The 21,263-nt window shown below is 36.6% G+C and overlaps 1 protein-coding gene across 9 annotated transcripts in view; it reads right to left on the reverse strand.

The window, feature by feature from the left end:
* Positions 1–21,263, reverse strand: part of rnf152 (ring finger protein 152) — a 72,909-nt gene that overhangs the window by 15,478 nt on the left and 36,168 nt on the right. Inside the window, exon 2 of one of the 9 annotated variants that reach the window (XM_088643991.1) lies at positions 16,626–16,738. The exons of 5 other annotated variants lie outside the window; for them this stretch is intronic. The gene's annotated coding sequence lies outside the window, so the exon portion shown is untranslated. Of the gene's footprint in view, positions 1–1,384; positions 1,473–7,462; positions 7,488–16,625; positions 16,739–20,756; positions 20,992–21,263 lie in introns of those variants that run through there. 3 more of the 9 variants (XM_088643994.1, XM_088643996.1, XM_088643992.1) reach the window with 3 other exon arrangements.

Raw genomic sequence — 21,263 nt, forward strand, 5'->3', positions numbered from 1 at the left:
GCAATCATGATGAAAATTATGGGCTCCAACATCACAGACCTTCACACAAGGGAACTGTATGCATATGGAACAAACATCGCAGAATTTAATTTCAAACAATTAAAGGGCTCAAGAATAAATGTTATTTTTAATAAAAGTTACTTGCAAAATGTCCTTTCTTGATAAAATCCAAATCCAGATTTATTTTCTCTGTAACCAAATCTAACAGGATATGCACAGACACTTTTTTTCTAACATAACAACTTAACATTTGTTAATAATTTAGTTTAATTATTAATGTTATAATATTTATGAACATTTTTTGAAGCTATAGTTATTTACTAAAATAATATTAGTATAATAGTAGACAGACACTTTTAATAATTTTAGATTGAATTTCTATAGTTAAATTGAAACCAATAGTCAACAAATGTAATCTTACCTACTGTAGTCCTCAGTTACAAACAAACTGTAAGAAGGTCCCTTTCAAAATGGCAAATAGTTCTACACGAAACAACTGTGTGTTAGGTTTATAATCAATACTTTCAATTCACTACAATTCATAATGTACATGACCTTATTATTCCCAATCACTGTGTCTATATCCAGTTTCTTGACAGCATGAAGACTACAAAGTTAAATATTTTAGAAATCAGATGCAATTCACTTGTTTTTTCATGGGTAAACAACCGTTGACTGTTCGGCTTAAGTAGGCCATTTTTATTAAAAATAATTTTGTAATTATCATTATTTTTATTTACTGTATTATATTTTTTAGCGATATACATACTTAACTACAGTATATACTTATATATTATTTATAACATTTTTAATACTGATGCTGTTATTGAGTGTCAAATAAAGCAGACAAAGAGGTATGGTTAACTATTTTAATTAAAGGATGTTTCTAAGAACTTCTTATATACCACATATTTATATTTTGGACTGCAAGATTGGACAAGAGATTACCTGCCAGGTTGTTTTGACCTAAGAACACTAGATTACACACTACGTGCTACATCTATCAATTGTTTATCTGTAGTAGAGAAGAAAGAGAAATTCATTCATGTGAATCCCAGCAAGTGGTTCCCGACTTCCTGAGATCTGAAAAGATATTAGCAGCTCACACTCTTTCTTGTGGATAGCACGTTTTTGTCATTGGAAAATGAAATGCTTCGAATGGGAGAGAAAAGACGACTGGATTCCTCTAAACGAAAAATGAGATTACAGCTAAATCTGGCAGCAGGATACAGCACTGTACGCATAAATATAAATACCAAATCAATCTGCAGTGCAGCGCCATGCCTTACTTTTATTTGTACATGTTTCCTCCTAACGAAGCACAGCTGGCTGCTCAGGTATCAAAAACAAACCTGCCAAAGACTAGAAGGCGGCATTCACAAACCTTCAGCTGCAGCAGCAACCTTTTAGTTTGAAGGGTAATTGAGCTCCTTTCTCGCTGCTTTTTTAAGGTCCTCTTGTATTGGCGTTCCATGTTAACAAGCCGTGCAAGACAGAGATCTGAAGTCTGAGAGATATTTCACTCTGCCTTGCACTGATGTTGGGACTGTCAGTAAACACAAGCTAATCAATATAGTGATGGGCGCCACACTTCAGCAGCCTCCAGCACTTCAGTCTCGACAGCCCAAATGAATCCATCAACACACGGCTGACAGACTCACTGTTACCAAAGAGAAGCAATGAATTCAACCTGACGCCTTTCCCATTTTTTAACAGGTTCACAAAGCAAATAAAAAATATGATAAAATTAATTCCCCCTCAGAAGGGAGTTCGTAATAGCACTGATATAACCACTTTCATGGTTATTATAGACCATAAAATATTCAAGGAGCCCATTAATAGCATACTTAAGTGATACAATTTGGAATCTGTGAGATTGCCGAACAATGCTCCCAACTAAAGAAGGGAACCATATTGCTTCTCTGCCAATATTGTTTATAATAATTTCTTTATCCCTGGGAGATCACGCTTTGGGTTGCAACCATTTAATTTTCTCAGTATCTGAAAGGCAACTGTTTAATTCTCTGCAGAGGCGTGTGAGAAAACAGCCGCACTAATCTGCAGAAATAATGCTCGACAGTTCAAACAACCCAGTCTCTGGAGGTGAAGCTTTTTTGCAAAAAAAAAAGCATATCAAAGTCTTAAAATAAAGAAATAATAGCCAGATACTTGATGAGGTGCCATTGTATCACAAAGTAATTTAAAAGTGAGAACCTAATTTATTTTACAAAGCTCTCACTACCAGACACCCAAAGGACCACCACTAACGGTGCAGTCAAGTATTTCACAGAAGTGGCATTAACTGTTCATTAAAAGCAGAACTAACCCATTGGCCGAAAGAACGATAAAACGCTGAAATTAAACTTTCCTTGACTTCAACATGTATGACATGGTTCTCATGGTCCTGTTCATAAACTGTAATATTATGAGAAAAACATCGCTCAAATAACCTTTTAATTAATATAGGCACATCCTCTTTATTACAGAACAAAACTGACAAAAAAATATGCTGAAACATGTCACCTCGCATAATACCTATCACAGTAAAAACTCCTTTTCCAAGTCATAAAACCCCCCCAAATACTAGAGGAATTCCACCTATTGGAGTCCTATCAAGAGCATACCATACGCGTCAGGAGTGGTCAATCTTGTGTTTCACACCCCAAAATCTATACACAGATACATAAACTTTCTGATGTGCAACAATGTTTTCAGCAACATTTCGTAACACCTAAGCTATAAGATGGCTTTAGCTTGTATAATAAAAAAAGTGCTATTCAAAGCGCACAATAGAATCATTTTCAGAGATATATTTTTAAAATAAGTGTTGACAAAAAAAACACTGTAAAAGCAACCCTTGTTTTATGTGCAAATTTTCAGTCAAGCATATGTATACAGTAGCTAAAGGATTGAGTATTACAGGGAATGTTTTGAAGTCATCAGCTAATCTGAAAGACATCTCTACCTCACATATACTGAAAACAATTAAAGTCGACACCACACTTATAAAAAGAAGAATCTAAAAAATTAAATCTATATGTACTATTGAATACCAGCAAACATTATTTCATGAACAAAAGAAATATCAGCATTCCCAAGTTATAGAAGTAACATCAGAACTAAAATGATAGGTGATTACAAAGCATAATTTTTGTGTTGAAAACAATATTTTTTTTTAAACAAGGTACTAAAGGACTAGAGGCAAGGACATGTTCTGACCTAGAGCACCTGTTACTGTACTGTTAGATCCTCACAGCTAACGCTGGTCTTATTTGTAGCAATTAGGTCATTTCAGTTATGAAATAATTCTACAATGGGAAGTGTTTTCATAAATTACAACATAACAGACTAAGGATTTAAGCTTAATAATTGGCATATTTTCCAATTGTTTTTGAAATAAAGAGGATTTTACAAAGATCTGACTACACTAGACTTTTGTAAATTAATACAATACCATAATAACTAGGAAACATTTTTCTATGTCCAAACAGCATCTAAATGGACTACTGTATTTTAACCAGTTAGTCTTCAAACCATGTTATGGGGATCCATTCACGCTGCTGAGATATCTAGGTGTAGGAACATCAGAAATTGGTTGATAATATCTTGTCTGTTTTCATGAGTCAATATCCCTTTCTACAGTACATTCTCCAATTGTGTCACATGCAGACAATGTGTTGGTTAGATAAGGCTGTAACCTCCACATTTCGACAGTTTTTATAACACAGCTAGGCTCAATAGGCTGAGCAAAGTCTCATCTGTCATGAAAGACAAGATCAGTCGATAGCTCATATTCTTTCATCAAGTGATGCTAACTACACAAGTGGACACCCATACTCAGGTGCAATAGCTCTGAGCATAATGTACTAATGTTAAGAGGGGTAAATGTTAAGAGAAGTTTCAGTCACAGTTTCTTGTGTAGGTACAGTAACTACCAGAAGCGGTGTTGTAAAACTCCTGTGTATTGTTGTGTCATAAGAAAATAAAGGGCTATTTAGCAAAAAGATTTTAAGTGGTGAGATTATTTTACTGAATCCCTCCTTTACTTCCTAAATACACAAAGATTGGGCACTACATTTTATTTATGCTGGCTCATGCATGCATGTGCCTGTGGAAGCCTTTCCAAAACAGCGAGAGAACTTTCAGCGACAATAATGTTAATGATCAGCACACTGAACAATTGGGATGTCAACTTATGTGACACGCAAGTTTACCATTTTCTACAACTGAAATGATGAGCATCAAGAGAAAATTATTCTTTCTGTATTGTGCAAACTTACTACTTTTCCCCACCAATTTACGTACACTGTTTCAAGGACTACAGTGGAACCGAGTAGTTCTGAGAATCATCCCCACGAGGGAACATTTTCAAACTGTTCACAGTTCATTGGGAATCACTGAAATGTTCCTTCTGAGCACAATTAAGAGGTGAAATGGGGACAATGGTAACGTTTTCATAGCCCACAGTAAACACAGTGAACCCTTACAAAAGCAGTAAAGTTGTCTCTGATGCTGTTGGGTCACCTCTAGGAAACTAATGCTCCATTCCGCTTGCAAAACTGTTTCATTATCGATGGTGTTTTTGACATGCATTCCCCTGTCTTAATGTTGGCCCACCACAACACCAAGGTTGGTGGTTTTATGTGACAACCATGTTCTAACAACCAGTTCCCCCAATTGCTGCTAAGACAGAATCTCTTGTTTAAGGGGACCCAACAGTAGGTCTAAGAAACGACAGCAGATGAGTTAGATTGTTCCGCAGTTTCTGACCTTCACATCAGTTAATCGTGTGTGAGTAAAGAGCAAGAACCATCGGCTGAACCACACTGGAGCATCTGAGGGCTGGAGGAAGATGACAAGATCAAACACAACCGACAATACTGCTATCTTTATCATAAACCAGTCTTGAGTGTCCTTAGGTTCATGTTGAAGTAAATACCCCTTTAGGCTATGCTAGTGGTCATCCCATGCTGCTGAATATCCAGGCCATACTTGCAGGCAGTTAGCCTTCTTGGTAAAAAACAAAGATTACAAATTAAAATTCGGCTTTGGACTGCCCCTGTGTTCATCCTGAGCCACATCTGTTCCACAACTTGATTTCAGCCAACTGAAGAGAGTAAAATATGTACACAAACCACTCCAAAATCTGCAGTATTTGCAGGTCACTTACCTTGCAAAAAGCCTTCATGCAGTGGCATTAATCTTTTATACCTCTAACAAGGCTATTGTTACTGTACAAAACTTATTAACATTTCTAAGAGCTCCTGTTGGAGAACAAGTGGATATTAACAAGTGAGCTTAGTGGATAAGAATAAGTGAAGCCTGAAAGGTAAATTTCTATGTATGTGTGTGAATTTATTGACGCTAGTTCTGCACAACACCTAGGGACAAAAAGTAAAACTACTCTGTAAAATTTCAAAGTACCGTTGCTTTTGTTTGCTTTACCAGCTCTGATACCGTTGCCAAAATCTAAATTCTGAATTGCAAACATCCAGCCTGTCAAATCAGTGCTACTATGATTATATCTCTGTTAAAACCTCTTCCAAAAATAAAAAAATGAGACCTGATTTATATACATCTACAGTATACTGTATAAATGCAAAAACTACTGGTATAATTTTACTGGCATTTACATTCAATAGCGGCCATGGTGTTTTAGAAACATTACAGACAGCTTGTTCTCACAGAATAAAGTCAACTCACTGCTTCTGTCTCTTTATGTCGTTGTTCAGGCTGTATTCTTTTGTTTCTATACTTAACATGCAAATTGGGAAGTCAGTTCCCTGTCATCCATCTTTTTAGGATGCATTTCATTACTTAGTCACGGCTACTGGCTGATAGAGGTAAATATGACTGGTAAATAAATTCCTCCTCTTTAACCTTAGTACTAACTCAGGTGGTGAACCCTAAAGAACTGGCCTCTCCACAAAGCAAGGGCAACTGGCTAACGCTACACATAGCAGCTGTGAGTTTAGACGTGTTTTAAGTGCTATTGGTACAGTAGCTATAGTTCGCGTGTGCCCTAATTATAAATTGCAACTTGTCAGCTTTTATGTGGATGGGCACTTAGAGACAGATGTCACAGCTGAGATGGGTTTCAATTACTTTCTATAGGTACAGCTGACAAAGAACTGTCCACGGAGAGCATTTCGTGGCTTGGAAGGGCCGCTCAGCAGCCTGTAATAAAAATGGGTCAACGCCCAGCACAAATAGATCACACAGCACAATAAAAAAGACAAAACAAATGAAAAGAAAACAAAGATTAACTGTTGAGCAGCTCTGAAATACTCACGAGATAGTCCAATGCTTCTAAAAGCAGCGCTTGTTGTCATAAAAAATTGCTTTGCTTTTTCTACTTACTACCTTCTGAGCACTTCAGCTTCAACTGCAGAGCTCTGCTTGCACTGACACCCACCCACAAACATCTTCACTTAAATGCAGACCTTTCAGATCCATTAGTTAGTGGTAAAATAAGGATTTACCCTCTCCAAAACCATAGATTTCACTGTTCTTCATGCTACTCTCTATAAAAGACACACATACCATCTTCAAAGTATTTTTTAGCCAGTTAGTTCAAATTGTGTAGCATATCCTAATAATGCATTCTCTATACATTCTTAATCTATTGCTAATTCAAGATACAGGACAGCATACTGTATAGTTATTACAGATTAAGTGATATCTTATGCACAGAAATTATTTTTTACATGTTGCTTGTTTTCATTTATCTTTATTTGTCATATGAAATGCATTCTCATGCATCTCTCAAGTGAGAGAGCAATTGTACAGAAAATAAAAAAGCACAGCAAGGCTGTCCTAATCATATGCACAGAGCTTTAAATCTCAAATTCCACTAACTCTACTGCTTTTTCAGCCAAAGGCATCTAATGTGTATCATCACACAGTACCTCCCCAGGGGAAATGATACAGAACAGCACCTGAAGGAAAAGGGCTAAGTGTATTCAAAGGATAAACCACATTGTCCATAACTCCATTTGGGATATTACAGTAACGAAAGCACGGTTTCAAGCTGTTTCAAAAGCTCTTGAGCACCGTTACCAACAGCAAACATTCATGGTTAATGTTTATCGTTACAGTACAGTTAACATTTCTTAACCAAAGAAACTTGCACAGGGCTATGTTCCAAGCAAAGCAAATCATAGTTTTGGCGTTGATTGTAAGGCAACACTTAAAGCAGTATAGATCGGAAGCACTGTTCCTCAAAAATGCATCACTGAAGTACAACAAGACTTTGTGAGAAAGGGGCCATCTCTCAAGTCACAACTTGATAAGCAATTAACTTCATCTGCTGTGAGAGTGTGACTATTCAAAGTGAACTATAAAAAAGCATGTACAAAGTTCAATGATTTGCCATTGTGAAGCACCAAATAAAAATAGAGTACTCTCCAAATGAGAGTAAAAACAAAGCAAATACATTTATCTTTCTACTAATTGCACATACCTCTCTGCAATTTCGAATGTTCTCATTTGTAGATTCTGTTGGCATTTCTGTCACAAATATACAATGTTTTGTTCTTCATGCTTGTCTGCAGCAGAAACGATATGCTCTATCGGCTCTTCCTTTGAACACTCAATTTATCTTTAGCTGACATTTCGTCTTCCTCATCCACTGCTTGTTTCTGTCTACGGCCTCCTAAAGTACTAATGGTTGCAAAACAAGATCCAAAGAAAATAGACAATGAGCAACTCGTGAATGTACTGAGCTTGTTAGAGCTGCTAACTGTCCTTCTACAGATTTCACCTTCAGAAGCTGAAAAAAAAAACAGGTGAGTTTCACTGAATTTAAATGACAGTAGTTGCCAGAGCATGTTCTCACAGCTCTCTCCTTGACAAAGTGCTGCACACAGTTGAATGTGCAAACATAAAGCATAATTCTTTAACATGTAAAGACAAAAATCAATATATTTTTCAGATCAATATTTTTTGCTCTGCGGATCCTGTGTGCTTTGTATTGAGAATTACACCTTGTTTTCATGGCTCCATTCAGTTTTTTTAATGAAGAACAGTGGAATGTTGTCCTAAATATCCTTGAACACTTTCCACAATTCTTTCAAGTTGTTTGCCATTTAACCTTCTCAGCACTGACATAACCCCCTATGGCTTTGAAGAAATTCATATCAGGAACTTGTGAAGGCCATGACATTTTGTAAGTGTTCCGGTAGTCTCCTGATATTTTAAATGGGTATTTAAATAACTGACTGAGTTCTTGCAGTCTTTTTCATGTGTTGATACAATGCAGTGTTTTTCTGAATGAGCAGTATACTGGATAATAATCTGCCCACTGGCAGACACCATAAACTAAAATACAACTCCACACCAGTACTGATCCACCCACATGATACACTGTAGGTTTATACACAGTGACTGTTCTTATGATCTCCAGCCCACGTTTGAGCTGATGTTGATTTTTGCCAAACAGTTCGAACTTGCACTTGCCTGTAAAAAGTCCCCTTTTCCCATGTTTGATCATTCCCCGTTTCATTTCCGTTCCCCATTTTTGTTTTGTTGCCTCTTCTTACCTTCTGGCTCTAATGTGCATCTTCCAATTCTTTAAAAAACTAGGATTACCTTTACCTGCAGTTAGGTGATTTACAAAATCTCTCAATGGTTCATTGTCACTCAGAGGATTTACTCTAAGGAACTTGACATCTCTTTTGGGAAGTCTAGGTTTTCTTTCTTGGACCACTTCTATTGTGAACAGTAAGAGCTTCACAAACTCTCTTTGGTTTCTTGCTCATGGCAGTGGGTGAAACATGAAGTTGGGCTGTGATCCATCCATTTCATTTAACATTACTTCTTTCCTACGAGCCTTACTTGCATAGGCCAAGAGCAAGCTTGCTAGCAACAAGATTTTTTGTCATTTAATTTTGTTACACAAAATAAATTGTTCTATCATTCCCTGTTTTCACATTTAATTTCCAGTACCATACTGTATGTCACAGCTGTGACATTAAAAATCTACCATTTTTTTGAGCAGTGGTTTTCTTGAAGTCGCAAAATGGTTTTATCTAATGTTTCTGAATCTTGGTCAGGTAAACATGTGAAGCAAGATCTTTAAAAACCAAAATGCAATTTATTATCACAAACATTGAAAATGCTTTGAAAAACTGACTAAACATTACAGTACAGTAAGAGCTATAAACCTTGTGCTACTTCAGTGAAATGCTCTGCATTGGTATCTCATTTACCGACATCCTTGGAGGAATAATTTAAAATGTCTCTTACAATTGTGCTTTGAAAAGAGTAGCTTGCACTTTTACAATTTACTTGCAGGTTTAAGCCTAAAATACAAAAACAAAACTGTTACAATTTTAGCTGCACCATTTCAATGAACTGACTGAATTAAGCATAAAATGCAAGAAACCACAAAAGAATTTAAGCAGGAAACAGCAAAATGTTATCTGGAGGGTGATCTGCGGAGGATCACAGCTGGCCCTTACTGTGGTCCACAGTTTCACTAACAGGTCCTGTTTATCCACCTTAAAACTTGAAATAAACACATTACAATTGATTAAAACTGGCATAAGGAATCCTGTGAATCATCTCATAGTAAAATGCAGCATGCACCTTCAATTTTACAGATGCTTCACCATTGGGCTTTCATGCAAACTGAAAAGATAGCACATAAGAGTGAAATGTAATGATACAGAAGAATAACGCAGCGAAACACCGCTTACTTTTCAGATCAGGTAAAATAGGGGTATTTCTCTGGTAACATTTTGAAACGTCTGTTGAATCCAAGCTCAGGTTAACCCCCACAAAACATCCCAGCCGAGATAACCATCAATTCTTACTGTACGTTGTCCATAAGATTAAGTTAACTAATCTTTCATTGTACTAAACTTTTGAGCAAGATCTATGGTTTTATAAAGCAGTATATTTTCCTCCTCCTCTATGTGCAGAATAAAGTTAAACCTCTCCAGTCCCTTCTCAGGGGTTCCAATTAAAGAAAATACTAGACAACTACACCAAATGAAAGCATTCAACTGTTACTATTAAGTGTCCGTCCAGGTACTAAAGTAATTAATTACTCAAGTATACTATTGTACGATGAATTAAATGGCCTTCAGGGTGCTCCCTCATTCTCCTGCACATACTGTCCTGGGCTTCAAAACAAGGGAGACTTTTAATAACATTTCAGATTCAGGTTAAAATGCCGCAGAAATGGCAAAATCTTCTGGAGTAACTAACAAAATTACATTTCACCAAGACACTTGTTGAAGATCCCCTGCATAAATGAAGCAATCCCTTGAAAATATATAGATTTTGTTACTTACATTACAATTTCAGAAATTATTGTAGAAAACCACATAGCCATGAAACATCATCTAATGAGATACTCACTAAAAGCAGTGCACACCCACAATAAGTACACAAACAATACTAGTGCAGATAGGATCAAGCACAAAGGATGGTAGTAGGTACCTGATTGGGCACAAGTGGCTCATATTTCCAAAGCAGTTATGGCAGGGAGAAGAGTCCAGTTTAATGACAGTACAACGAAAGTTCAGCCATGCACAAATAGTGTGCTCTACCCATACAAGGTTACAGTGTTGTTTACTAGTACGTTTTAATCAAAATACTGTGCGTCTGTAAAATCAAAGTAACTAATCAAATAAGTAATAATAAGTATCTCTCTAAGAGTCACAGTGAAGAAGAGCTTTCACATATCTGAAGAGAAATACGTACAGTATGTCCATGTGCAACTATAAATTAAATATTTAAACTCTTCTGCTAATGTCTACTGCACTGATATTCACTACTGATCCTGGAAGGCCATTGTGTCTTATGGTCTATTGCATCACAGCTCCCTTTGACCCCAAGCATTAAATAATACTGAGGTCATTAAATTAAAGGATAATACAAAGTAAATCTAAAATAAAAGTATAGTAACCAGACATAATAACTGTCAAGTCTGCACTTATTAGTCTGGGCAGAATGTAGGAAGTTGCATTTTCATTATCACCAATACTGACGTTGTTCAGTATCACTAAGAATCAGGCCTCCCCAAGTTCACCTGGTGGGTGACTGTGCAGCAGGTTTTGTTGGTCTTCCAAAATCATCATGCGGTTACACTGGTCCAGTTAGACTTCACTGAGCTAATAGATTAACTCCTTTCCCCTGAACTACTTTTCTATACCCAAGCCAATTATACCGCTGTTTAGACAGAAGTCCATGTCCAAAGAAGAAAACAAGGGATATCAACAGAGTACTGCTCTGCACACGCAACTAGATAAGGCTGTTATCCAGATTTTGTGCTTTCTTTCTTTAATGTTCAGTCAACTGCTGGCTGGACTGTCAGATCAAGGTCACATCCCATGATGCATGGGGAGAATGACTACAGCCTAGGAAAGGACAGGTGCATGTGTACTGTTAACAATTGCTACAACTGAAAAATTTGGAAAGCTGAATTACTGTACATCATGTGGTGATTCTTACAAGTACCGAATGGGTATTTTATATTACCATTGACAGGTACCTGTATACAGTATATATGAACCATTTAATATTGCATCTGTCATTAAAGGATATCATAAAAATTAAGAGAATATTTTGCCCAAAGGATTTTAACATTGAAAGTAAGATGTGCTCACCAATATAGTTTGAAATGTTAAAGCTGCAAAAAGAATACATAAATAATGACAATGACCATTTACCTTCAATTATATAAAAAACTCCCATTTCAGAGACAATTTGTTACAGTGTTCTTTTAACATAAAAGACAAATGGTTACACTAAAGATTTTTATTTCTCCAGTAACTCTGAGAGTGATTTGATGGCCTGGCAACGATCTGTTCAGGAACACCCAGGCACATAAATTGTGTGAAGATAAGCTAATTTGCTGTGTATCTGGAGCCAAAGCAATAGTAAAGGATCCTATTGTATTTTCTACGCTGACACTAACGAGCTTTCTACATAATTGGGAGAACGTCTGACAAGAAAGAAAAAGAAAAATGGAGATCACGTGACCAGTGCGCCAACCTTGTAGCCAAAGGATCTAAGATCCTGTGAAAAAAAAACTTTTTTGATTCTTTGTTGCCTCTGCTATTCATTTTCTTAGATTTTGACCCACATTCTGCCCTGGAATGTACAGATTCTAAATTCTCCCCAAAATGCTCTATCTGTTTACATTTGCTAAAACGGAATATACATTTTCCCTTGATATAGGAGTCTCATATGAAGCATGGAGATGTTTGAAGATGTTTCAGGCCAAAATATGCTAATTTCAGTTTATGCTCCTCAAACTAAATCAATTTTTTTTGCCCCTCCAGGTCCAAATTCTTGTTACAACTGGCAGACTTTGATATTATTTTGATCATGAATCATACATGACAGATCAAAGCTGACAGAGGACGAATGTCTAGTTGCAGGTATTTACAGCCCTGAGAAATTGTAGGTCTTATCTGGGTGTGGTAAATACTTGGCATATTAGGTCCCTTAGCTTAATCCCTATCCTACTTTATCGTTCAGCTCAACATAAGTCATATTCCTGAATCGATTACTTGTTTACCTACCAAGCTCTTTTTATTGTGGTAAACGATACAGAGATACTACAAGTCATAACCACATCACCATGCCAGTGTCTGCAGCTCCTTTTTAACTACTAAGTTATTCTGTGCCCCTTGCACATTTCATATTTTTGCTCAAAAATAGACAGTGCAGATGTCCTATTTGATTAGTGTAGAAGTAGTCCACTTCACTGTAGTCTGTTCACTTGCCTCACTTTCTCCTGTAAGGGTAGCAGTATTGTAGGCTCCTACTGTATTTCCCTTGTTTGAGCATTGTGTTCAAAATATAACAAAGGGTAAATCTCCCAGTAACGATGACATTCCTTCTGCATTTTAACTGACTTTGTAGCCCCAGTTAGGTCTACTTTTTCTGACATACATACAGCTAATGAGAAAGGCTTTTTTTCCAGAAGCATGTGAACAGTACTGTTAACGCTGTATTTCCATTACTGAAATAAGATAAAGACCCCAAAAGCTATCATCACATCTCACTTATTTACTCAGACACCAAAGCTATAAGCTAAGATGTTTTCACACTGGTCAAGTTTATATGAACACACATTCGCTCATTAAGATCAGATGGGCATTATTAAGGGGCATCTGCCCTGTTATAATGTTCTCCATCGTTATACATGCGACTACAGATACCGTCTCCCCCATAACGTTTTGTCATTACAGGCTGTGAAGGCTTTTGATCAGTTTGAGTGGGAATTTCTAAAGTCGGTTCTGGATTACCTTTTTATTGGATTAGATGTTAGTAATATGATTACAATTTGACACGGTGTCCCTTCAGCAGTGGTGTTGACAGGCAACAAGCTTTCTTCCTTATCTGCTATATCTTTAGCCCACTTTCAAGTCTTGTTTGCTTTTTGAAACCTCTAGCCTCACTTTCATTACTTTCATCACAGTATTATTACTGTTAATAAAACTCAGCACTATACATACAGTACATCACACTATGCATCGATACTGTATATACATTGCAATATGTAGATAATACCTCTCCAACCCAGCCTCATCTGCTTAATATTTTCTATGACTTCGGTGTTATACCAGAGTATAAAATCAATTGGTACGAGTCAGTACTGACATTCAATTTCGCAGGGGAGCGAACTGGCCTGTCGGACAGGACACCAAATATTGTGCCTGCCTGATTTTCCAAAACAAATGCAGCAGTCGCATATCTTGTTGGCCTTCAGAGTTCCTGTACAGAATAGTCTTACAATGCATGTTGCCCGAGCTGTTTTAAAGATACACATTCTTCTGCCAATTTACCACGACTCTCTGGATATATAAGCTTTGACTTCACCCCGCACTGTGGAGGCAGCAGGACTAAATTACAGTGAATTACGCATTGAACTGGGAAGAAGCCAAGGGGGGTCATCCTGGAAAATCTTTCTTTGAAGAAAATTGCCTCATTAGCAACTCTTCCCCTCAAATTAGCCCGCTTGACTTCAGCCCAACCAAATAACCTAAGAAAAGTCATTCTTAAATAGTGAAATGGCTTTTAAATTCAGTCCCTTACTTACATTTAAAAGGGAAATAAGATGTCCAGAGTCAGGCATTGTGCCAAAAAGCAGAGGGAATCTTTACCTGACTGGAAAACAAACCAACCATGGACCCTCCCTCCTACAGACATGTCACTGTGAAGATGAATGTCCCATTATCTTTGTTGGAATTTATAGCAAAACATCAAATGTAACTTTATTCAAGAAAGTCTAAAAAGCACCATGTGAAGATTACATTTTGTTTTGGCTCTCCAAAAATGAGATTTTTAACTGTCAATCCAGACTTTAATCCCAAATGATAAATTCCTTTTGCCCCACAAATAAACTTTTCCTCCCACTTCACGTTAATGATAAGACATCAACACCACAATTACCACATTAACCACAGTTACCACAATAAAGACGGAAATAAAACTGCTTCCCGCATCAAGTGCTTTGGAAGAGGGAACTCTACATACAACATACATACTACATGAAGTATAGAACCCACTCAGGCAACACATGGCAGCCATTCTGCACCGACAGCCCCACCACATAGCACATCAAGCACATCAAGCAAAGAACTGAGACTTTGCTTCACCAATTGAATTAAGGGGGAACTTCACAGAGATGAGAATTTGTAAGCCCCACAGCAGAATTTAGCTTGTATACTGAGGCTAACATTCCTGCTTTTATGAGCACTGCTTTCGAATCTCTAATGACCGAGTAGGCAGGGCCTTAACATCTCAGTTGAAGGATGACATCAGCTACCACAGACCCCAGTCCTTCTGAGGCACTGGTTTTTGGAAAGTTCTAATCATAGGAGAGATTGTCCGCAAAGGTTACTCCATTACAGCAGCACTCTGGTTGTCCTTGGAGGTCCACTACTGACCAGTCCAACCTTGTTTAGCTTCTAAGATATCACAAGATTTGGCTAAAAAGTGATAACACTTCACATAATTCAACATTTTACTAAAAAAAAAAAGGCATAAATGCTCCTAAACAACACAAGGTTGCTGGCTGATTCCTCAGAGTTTTTGAACGTTGCTTAAAAAGCAAAGAAAATCTTTGAAAAACCTACCAAGTGGACAAATTTTTCTTTAATGAATTTACAGATATTTTAAAAACAAGTCTACCATCCAGTTTACCATAAATAACAACTGAATTCTAATGCAGAGAATTAACCTTAAAGCACCTGGTTTTGCAAAAGATAAGATATTTTACAATTTTGAAAACAAAGAAGGTTTCTCCAGCAACCCTGGACTAATATTCTAGAAAGGTAAAAAACAGAATTTGTTTCAGACCTAGAAACGTATACGGTAAGTGCAGATTAGAATTCAATTAATTAACATAACTCAGGATAAATTACTGAAGCTGGCATTTTAATTACAAATGGGCCAGATGTCTGTCAAAGTAAAAAAAAGTGATGGGAACCTACATGTGCTTGTTTAGGAATAAAGCAAAGCTATTTCAACCGTAAAATTCACAAGGCTTTCTTAATCTTTTTATATAAGGGGTAAGATAAGAAAATGGCTCTAAATGAAGCATTAAAAATACAAAATTAAAACGTGAAAAAAACGTAACACTCTTATTAGTTTAGGAACAAAGGAGGAATACTGAATACATCGATCAGATAGAGAAGCCCAAGATAGTACTTTTGTTATTGTAATCATAACATGCATTTTGTAATACTGGTCAGATTAATTGCCAAATCTGAAAATAATCACCACGTTGCTCTTAATGTTTTTTTTTTTGTGCCTGCCTGTGGAAACACATGGCAGCCTCTAAGAATATGGTGTTAAATAACCAAAATATACACGCTGCCAGAGAAGGTACACACAACACCTATTTAACCACTGCTCATTTAAAATCGTTAAATGTGTGAAGCAAGCAGTGCGAACAGCTTAAGGGAGAGGTAAGGGGAATGGGTATTCAGCAGCTTGTCACTTCACCAATGATAATTGCTCCAGTGATAGCCAGGCCTTGAAGAGCACCTGCAATGCAGACACATACTTTCCCAGTAGATAGCATGTGGGACTGAACACTACATTTAACTCATTGTACCTTAGGTTTTGACCTTTAGGTTGAGAGCAATATTAAGACACCAGGTTAAAATCATACTTTCCTGGTGGTACTGGTGGAGACATTGATGCACCTCAAACATCTCCATTCAGTGGCAAAGAGTTAAGAGACTAACCTATTTACAGACTAGTTTTTCAAGTACTGGGACCCACATGGACACAGATATAGGTCTTGCTCTGAAAGGGGTATAATCCAGGTCTATTTTGAGCCATCCAGAAATATATCCTAATCTATTTTTTCAGAATTTCACACTAGGAATGAATCCTCACTGGGGCCACAAAAGCATCACTGAGTAAATCTGATGTATCTTTTCTTTTCTTGTGCTGCCCTCATTCTGTTGTTGTTTTTTTTTTAATCACTGCATTTTTAGAATTATCATGCATGTATGAGACTACAGGTAAACCAAATATACTGTCACACAGAACCCCTGGACATTAAAGATCATCCCGATCTGATCTTATAAAGAAACCAACCTTTTGGATCCTGTAAAATCTTAAGAAATTATTAAAGATTTGGTGGTACCTACTGGTTCATTTCTCTTCTTGCTGAATCCTCTAGTCTAGAGACAACATGAATCCATGACCCTTAGGAGAGGGTTTGGTCTGAGTGTCCTGCAGCTTTAGGCTCTGCGGGGGTTTTCTGAGCAGCCAGATAGGTTCAAAGAAAGAATTAATCATCTTAGCTTGGGAGTTTCAAAGGAACTGGCCATGCCTCATATTCTATGCAAGACCTTACTTTTATTACATAAAAATGTAAAAGGAGAAAGTCAAAACGTTTTACCATTGGTAAATAATAATAATAACAATAGGCACTGAATATTACAAGAATATCTTACTGTATGTGAAGCAGACAAATTAATAACTTTTATACCCTGCAGACTAAACAATGTTTTCACTGTTTATAATGCAGACTTTCTTAAGAATCTGGCACTTTTTTTTCACATTGTGTTTGTGTTGCCTCTGGTGTGAATGTCAATTACTGCTTCAAATCTGGCCTATAAATTTGGGTTATGTTTGGCGTGTACAACTGTCCTGAAACCACAGAAGTAAGAAGGAGCAAATTGAACTGACGCCACTGTCCCAGATGTCTCTTGTCCATCCACAGTTCTTTTATGTGAGGCCATGTTTGTTAATAACCATTAATGATTAAAAGCTGTGATATAAAAATCAAGGGGGTTGCCAATTCTGACTGGATACACTGCAATACCTTATTTGAAAAAGTGTCCACAAATTACAACTTTACTTTCTACGAGTATACTCCAAAATGTGTTGTATGGAAGCTCTCATTAGTTGTTGTCTGTTTTTTTTTTAAAAAAAAACATCCTTGGTAACTTCTTAAGGAAATGACAGATCTTAAATTATTTATTTTAGAACTGATTCATTTTCAGTGGCTTTGATTATTTTTTTAAACCAAATTCAGTTTCATAAAAGCTCTCTTTGAACAGATTAAACCATTCAAGCAGCTTCAAAGTAAATGTAATTTAAAATATGCTAAAAGATTGCTGAAATCAATATTGTGAAATTCTATAAGGCACCTTCAGTCTTGTGTTTGCAGAAAGACCTTTTGTTTTTACAAAAAGGACAACATTACAACATGCATGTAGTATATTTAGGTAACATTTTATTAAATGCACAAACTTTTTCGACCCTGGAAAACGGATTTAGTGACAAAACAACAGTAACATTAGTCATAATGTTTTGTATAATTGCTTTAGATTCTGACAAAAAAAAACTGGCATATCAAAATTGCAAGGGACAACACTAATTACTCTGCAATTACTTGAAAGATCTCTGCACCCTGCTCTCAATATTGTACTGTGGACTGAATAAGATTTTATAGCGAAAGTTCTAATTTTATTATTTCCCTACATCACAAACCTAGTATTCCTCAAAATGAATATCAGATGTTCTACATTTGAGATACAGCCTCATCACCTCAATAAAATAGATTACTTTTGCCCTTTTAAACTACAGCTACATTGCTTAGCTGCTTAGTTCTCATGAGAGAAAGACTCAGGGAAATTCTCACAATGAAGCTTCACACACAATGTGAACTTCCTCGGTCAGAAGGAGTTTAAAAATATGAAAGAGAAACAAAGCAACTTAATTACTCCTGCATTTTCCATGGTTTATAAGTGACCTTCTTCGCCTTCGGTAGGGAAGACCATGTTGAGGCAGTGAACTTGCTCAACTACTGCTGGGACCAGTTAGGGCAGAATCACTAAAGGGATTCTGGATTCCCTATGTAACCAGTGACTGCGTTGCCTGTCAGAATGTACACTCACAGCATGTGCTCAGTCTCTCTCCTGCTTATTCTTCTGGTTCACACGTGAAAAAAGGAAGTTGGTCTGATATAGAGGAAGAGAAAGGGAAAGTTTCAAAACAATTCAACGGCAATAAACAATATAAGATGAAGTCTCTGCCAGCATGTAACAGGATACAACATTTGCTAAACAATAAAGGGTTTAAAATGCTCAAGTGCAGCAAACGCACTGAAACGTGAGTACTGATGTCATGCAGTCTCCATCCATTTGAGATGTTATAAAATCCAAAATGAGGGTAAACCAGAAATCTTGCCAGCTCAGCTTTCCCAAATGAAGCTACTCCTTCTAACCTTACTAATTCAACCATCTTTCAGTGTGTAATATCAACAGGTTATTTAATATATGAATGATATTCTTTGTGTCCTGTCCACTTAACATGCACATATAAATAAATATAAAGTATTTGATTCTAGCTTAGTTGACATTATGTGCTTAAAGTCATGCTTTTTTATTCAGTGTAAGTATATGCTGCTGAAATATTCAAATTCTCAAATTTTCATATTAGATTGGTGGAGCTATAGTTATGTTATATTGATGGAGTTCTTAAAACTTTTTTCAAATGTGTTTCGAATGGACTGTGTTTAAATCCAGCTATTTAAACAGGTAAAGATAAAAAAACAGCATTACAGGAGAAAGTTTTATATAAACAATTTTAATCGACGGGTCACGAATTTGCCTCTCTGAGTGCACAGAAAGAAAATGGTTGATAATTATGAATTTGTATAGAAAAGAGCAAGTGCTACAGATTCCATTCTAAGTAATCTAAGAAAATGTGAAACTAATCCAAACATTACTCTAAAGACCTATGGTATATTTCTGTTAGATGAATGAGAGATACCAGTAGAAACTATGTGTTTGTCTTGACCATGACTCCCAAAAATTGATTCAGGTCTAGATGACCTTGGGCTAAGTCAAGGGAAAACACAGAAAACTGTGTAATAGGGAGATGATGCGCTAATCCATCCAAATCTATCCTTGTTTTGATGTGTCACATGACTCGACAAATTCTAAAACATAGTCTTTACAAAGAAAAAAATAACCGAAATCACTGCTTAAGTTAATTTAATTTAAAGAAGAATCACAAAACTAAAATAGCATCTCCAATGTTAGGAGATATTGTGTAGCTGAAGAAATAAAAAAAATTTGATTAGGGAATCAAAGCAAGTTTAAAATTACAGTTAAGAATCTAAGCAAGTTTAAAACAGTTTTCATTTGCATATGAAATATAGTTGTAGACAAGTCTACTTAAAAAAAAGTCAAAACAGTTCTTCACATTCAATACTTAAATACTCATGATATTTGAACTGGAATGTTAATTAATAGAAGAAACATACCACTTACAACACTCAGAGTTCAAGTAATGGTATTAGTATTTTACATTTTAAGTGACTCTGTTTTTGAAACGAGTTTCTTGTACGAGTTCTGAGGAGCAAAAAGCAGACCCCACAGCAAAACAGCCTCTAAGGATTAATTCATTTTCATAAAAAAATTCTCCCAGCATTATTGCAGACAGACCTATACAAAGAACACGAGCCTTTTCCTGAGCTGCTGGTGTTCCATTCATTTACCAAAAGGTGGTGTTTGGCAACAACATCAGAACATGATAAATGCTTAACCAAAGATACAAGACTCCACTTGTAAAAAGTCAGTCTGAATTAAGAAGATGATGATGCTTGTGAAATAAACAGTCCAAATAGCAAAGCAGACATTGCTCTGACCAGATGGGAACTAATTAGCCATCTGACTCGAGGAACACTTGGGCACCCACAAGAAACGGGTATGCAAATGAAGTAAAAGGAGAAGAAGAAGCAGACATGCAGAAGGAAAGGACAAGAAAAGTAATGAGAAGACATCTGTGATGTTCTTTTTTGGTAAGAGGGGGTGCAGGAACCACAATGAATTTCTGCAAAGGTGGGTGCTATGACAGGGGTCCCATTAAACACTATGATCAACACTAGCAAATATCATGACAGAAGACATTCTTTGGGATAGAATGCAATTTTCTGCAGTTTTCTGTTAATTCAGCCATTTTTCCAATGAAGAACAAGAATGACAGTTCTTTTGATGTAGGTAGTAACCTATACTGATAATCAACACTTAAAAAAAGACATTATCTTTCATTAATGACTGCAAAACTAGCTAAAAGGCATTAGGATCTGTTTATGGTTGTGCAAAATTCAAGCCAAGTAATAAGATACAACTTTTGGAAAAGCCATAGAAAAACAATTATACAGAAAAAGGTTGTTAGTGCATTGGGGTTACAGTATCTACAACAACTCATATCTAATCCCCTCTACCTACAGTGCATGTATGCCACACATCTATCTATCTCACCTGTGCATTCCATGAACTTTGTTCCTGCTTCCACCCCCATCTTCATCCTTGCAGCAGCTCCCTAGCTCATTCCTCATTAAAGGTGGAGGAGGAATTCGACAACCCCATCCCTACAGACCAGTTGCTGTTCTCTGTGGTAGGTTACCATAACAAAAGCTTATCTGAATAACACCTCTTCTCCACCCGAGATGGGATTTGACTGACAGAAACGTTAAATAGAGTAAACAAATAAAATACTTCCACCTCCCCAGAGAATTGCATCCGAGATCAGTAGCGATTATTTTGCAGGTCGTTTCATCCATTATAAAGACCTACAGTATATGGAGTCGAATCTTATAGGGGTTGAATAATTTTGCTTGAATAACTGAAATTATAAATAATACCAATTAACCACACCAAGATGTTTTTAGAAGGTGGGAGGAATCCCATTCTGTGACTGCTGAAGTCGGATTTAAAATGCCTTTTCCACATATCATTGCTTTGTTACTCTCCTTTAAGAAAAAAACA

Source organism: Lepisosteus platostomus, chromosome 8, assembly GCF_059453375.1.
Source record: "Lepisosteus platostomus isolate fLepPlt1 chromosome 8, fLepPlt1.hap1, whole genome shotgun sequence".
In the NCBI taxonomy this organism is placed as follows: domain Eukaryota; kingdom Metazoa; phylum Chordata; class Actinopteri; order Semionotiformes; family Lepisosteidae; genus Lepisosteus; species Lepisosteus platostomus.